We start from the raw sequence: 4738 nt of genomic DNA on the forward strand, positions 1-4738 counted from the left end.
ATTGCCAGGATGGCGTAGGAGAGGGGTGACCCTCCCATCGCTCCTCGTGGGTGCCCAGTCTCATGCTCCATTCCCCTGCAAGCCAGCCGTCCCCCAGGTGGGGAGCTGGGGAGGCCATGCCTGGCCGGGCCCATTAGCCCCCAGCTGGCTCTTCTGCAGACCTCCCAGGGGGTGAGGACCGTGCCATTCGTGCATTTATACCTCAAGCTCCCCTTCCCGCTTCTCAGAGGGAGCCGGGGGAAGGTTCTCTGGGGGCCCTAGGGACCGGTCACCTCTGAGGCCAGGGTGGGGGGCAGCAGAAGACAGTTCAGAGCATCCCTGCTGAGCCAGGACGGGGGCAGGAGAGACTTGGGGCCTTGGGGCAAAGGGGTCTGCCGAGACTCCAAGCACCAGAGCGAGGAGGGGGCTGCCACCTTCCCTGAAGGACTGAGCGTCACGTCGGGGAACAGGGGAGCAGCCCCTGGTTTCTACTCTCAGGGTGGAAGCAGGAGGCCACGCCAGTGACAGGTGATCCCCTGCTAGCCCCAGGTAAGCGTGCAGCCCTGCCAAGTGCAGCTGGGTGACGTGGGCAAGTGTTTCAGCTTCTCCAAGACCTCATCTCCTAAATAAAACGAACTAGTGAAGACTAGCTTTAAAGTATTTAAAGGGGTGACGAGTGCTTATCACCCTCTGGGGTGCCTGCCACTTGGAGAGCCCCCAGCAATGGTGATGGCAGTCCCAGGACAAAGGTGAGATAGGCAGGTACCATGGGGAAGACAATTTAAGGAGAACACATACAATTCGTTTTTGAAGAGTCAGCTTATGAAACAACCAGGTGATTTATTCTCATTTATGTAGAAAAATGTATATGTAAATGCACAGAAAAAAACCTTCAAGGTTATAATCACACAGTAAATGGTGATACCCAGGGCAAAACCTTCTTTCTTCTTTACCATTTGAATCTTTAAAAATAAGACTGTTGGGGCTTCCCTGGTGGCGCAGTGGTTGAGAGTCCGCCTGCCGACGCAGGGGACACGAGTTCGTGCCCCGGTCCGGGAAGATCCCACATGCCGCGGAGCGGCTGGGCCCGTGGGCCATGGCCGCTGAGCCTGTGCGTCCGGAGCGTGTGCTCCGCAACGGGAGAGGCCACAACAGTGAGAGGCCCGCGTACCGCAAAAAATTCTATATTTTAAACCATCACCCATCAACAAGCCGTGAGTGAGCATTTACTCCTGCAGGGATTGTGCTGGGGACCAGGGGGCCGTGGAGAGGGGTCAAGTTGGACTCAGGCCGGCCTGAGGGGCAGACACGCCAGCTGAACTAGTGAGTAAGGGAAGGAGGGCGAGGGTATCTGGGGAGCACACAACATAGCACTGAGTCTAGGGGCCACTCCACATTTATTGAGTGCCCACTGTGTGCCGGGACCTGACTCAGGGGTAACCAAGACACAAACTCCCCCCACTGTACAGGGGACCTCACTTCGGTGAAGCCAGGCGTTAACAACCACCTGGTCCATTTTCATGCCGTGTACATGTTGTTTACTTTTATTTGGAAGTATTCACCATTCATTATTTCCTTTCATTGGTGCATTAGTCTGCTCAGCTGCCGTAACGAAATACCTCAAACAGAGGGCAATAAAAAAGCAGACATTTATTTTCTAACAGTTGTGGAGGCTGGAAGCCTGAGATCAAGATGCCGGACAAGTCCGTGCCAAGTAATGGCTCTCTTCTTGGCTTGCAGACCACCGCCTTCTCACTGTCTTCACATGGCAGAGGGGTGGGAGACAGGGAGGAGGGGAGAGAGAGAGAGAGAGAGAGAGAGAGAGAGTGCTCTGGCATCTCTTCTTAAAAGGACACCACTCCTACTGGATTAGGGTACCACCCTTATTACCTCATTTAATCTTAATTATCTCCCTAAAGGCCCAGCTCCAAATATAGTCACATTGGGGATTAGGGTTTCAACAGATGAATTTGGGGGGCGACACCATTCAGCCCTCTTTTTTTCCCTCAGTCCCAATATTTGATCTCCCTTCTATTTTCGCTGAAAGAGAAGATACCTAAAAAAGAGCAGCCGCATCTTCCCATCTCGTGTCCTGCACCCATGGCTGGACTCTCCGCTTCCTTCTGGGCTGACACCCCAGCTCCTAGCCGGGCCAATCCCTGGGCCTATGGGCTCTCACCTCCCCCAGGACCCCTTCCTGCAGCTTTCCTGATCATCAGCTTCCCCCTCTCTGCTGAATCACACCCATCTGCATACAAACAAGCAATAACATGCTTCTTTTAAAATAAGTAAAACCAGGGACTTCCCTGGCGGTCCAGTGGTTAAGACTCTGCGCTTCCACTGCAGGGGCACGGGTTCGATCCCTGGTCGGGGAGCTAAGATCCCGCATGCCGTGCAGCGCAGCCAAAATAATAATAATAAAATAAAGTGAATAAAACCTCTGCCTCCAAATCTCATTTCTCTGCCCTCCCCACCCACCTACCCATTATGACAAATCCCTTCAAAAAGCCACCCGCACTCCCTGACTCCACAGCTGGCCCCTCAGTGCATTTGGGGGGTCTCTGCTGCTGATTGCCGCCCCCTTGGAGGGGTCTTCTGGAACCACCAGCCCCTCCCACCCCTGCCCACTCTACCCCTTCCTCCTGCTCTGTTATCTGTGAGAGTCCTATGAACACTCCTGCATAACCGCTGTCACGGTCTCTGCGACAGTTACCGCATCGGAAGCTGTGTTCTTGCTGACCAATCACTTCCCCTCAGAACCTCAACCCCAGAAGAGAAGTAAGTGTCTGTCTTCTGGTCACCAGCACCCCCAGGACCTGGGGTAGCTTTGGCCCCATCTGCCCTCAGTCAGCGTTTGCAGGGTGGATACCTAACGAATGCTAGGAAGAAGCAGGCAGGGGCAGGTGGGGTGGGAGGTGTCGGCCCGCGGGCATCTCCCCCCTCCCCACTCAGCAGGGGCAGGGCCCTGTCCTCCCCTCCTGGGAGAGCAGCCCAACCCAGCTCACTCTGTGCAGCTTGAGTGGATGTGTGTTCATGGAGCCCTGTGGGCAGCAACCCAGCAGCAGTGGCCTAGGATGGTGGAGGGGTCCCGCTGGATGGAGAGGGGCTGGGGGAGTGCCCGTCTGAGCCCCGGGAGGAGCCTCATTTGCTCCTTCAGGGCACCCCCTTCACCTGGCCTCTCCCATCTGCCCTCGGACCTCAGTACCTCCCAGGCCCACCCAGCCTCCGAATCCCCACCTTGTTAGTTACCCCCCCATCCCCGGTCCATCTCCGTACCTGGCGGTCGGTGTAACTGTCTAACTGTGTATTCGCCACCTCCTGCCAGCTGTGAGTCCTGTGAGGTTGGGCTCTGTCCATCAGAGTCATTGTTGTACATGTGTTCTGTGTGTGCGCGTGTACATGTATATACATGTCTGGGCATGTTGTGGGTGTATGCACATGTACTATGTGTGTATGTGTATATGTGCTATGTTTTATATATATATATGTATGTTGTCTGTATGTATATATGCTATCATATGTGTTTGCTATATGTTTGTATATATGTATATGTGCCTAAATATATGTGTTATTGGATATGTATAATATATATGACACGTGCTGTGTGTGCTATATGTAGGTATATGTTGTGTGTGCACGTATAGGTATATATGCTATTATGTATGTATATGTGTTCTCTCTCTATAGAACTGTGTAACTGGCACATAGTATAAATTTGTTAAATATTATTGAAACTTGTGTTGAACCTAAAGGAAAGACTTCTGACTGTAGCCACAAGGCACCTTTGGAGGTTGGTCTATGTGTGACATGGTACCACGCTCCCACTGTGGCTACAAAGAAATGTGGGAGAAAACAATCTCCTCCCACCCTCCCAAATAGAATACAGAGCTGAAAGATGAGAGACGGGAAGGGAAATCTCCAGGTGCCCCAGGAAACGTGCAACTAGAGCTGGTGCCAATGGCCCAAGTTACATCAGACAGGTAGAGGCTCCAGGGGGCAGGGGCTAGGTGGGGCTGGGGCGAGGAAGGGGAGAGGGGCTGAGAGGTAGCCTTGGGGCAAAATAAAGAGGAGAGAGCTTGATCAGGGGGAAATCCGTGAGGCCACAACCGGGGAGGACCCCGCTGCTTAAAGAAAGCAATGTTCATCCCAATGTCTTCAGGACCCTCTCCCTGCCTTAGGGAGAAGGGGAAGGGAAGGGGGCTGTGGGGAGGGTGAGCGGAGTTGAACACCAATTCGAGTAACCAAAGCCCCAAATTTGTACCATTCACAGGTGTAGAATCTGAATTTACACCAAATCTCCAAGCCAAGAAATTCAGGGGCTTCCCAGGTGGCGCAGTGGTTAAGAATCCGCCTGCCAATGCAGGGGACACGGGTTCAAGTCCTGGTCCAGGAAGATCCCACATGCCGCCGAGCAACTAAGCCTGTGCACCACAAATACTGAAGCCCTGTGCTCTAAAGCCCGCGAGCCACAACTACTGAAGCCCGCACGCCTAGAGCCTGTGTTCTGCAACAAGAGAAGCCACCGCAATGAGAAGCCCACGCACCGCAACCAAGAGTACCCCCGCCCGCCACAACTAGAGAAAGCCCGCGTGCAGCAACAAAGACCCAATGCAGCCAAAAATTTTAAAAATTAAAAAAAGAAATTCAACAAAATCCAAGTCTTGGACCAGTGAAATCCCAAAAGAAGTCAATGCCAAATGTATGAGTAGCAAAACTTTGGCAACCTGGTGGGTCTCGCGTAAGAAGAAGTAACGTTATT

The sequence above is a fragment of the Lipotes vexillifer genome, unplaced genomic scaffold (assembly GCF_000442215.2).
Source record: "Lipotes vexillifer unplaced genomic scaffold, Lipotes_vexillifer_v1.1 scaffold1094, whole genome shotgun sequence".
Classification (NCBI taxonomy): Eukaryota; Metazoa; Chordata; class Mammalia; order Artiodactyla; family Lipotidae; genus Lipotes; species Lipotes vexillifer.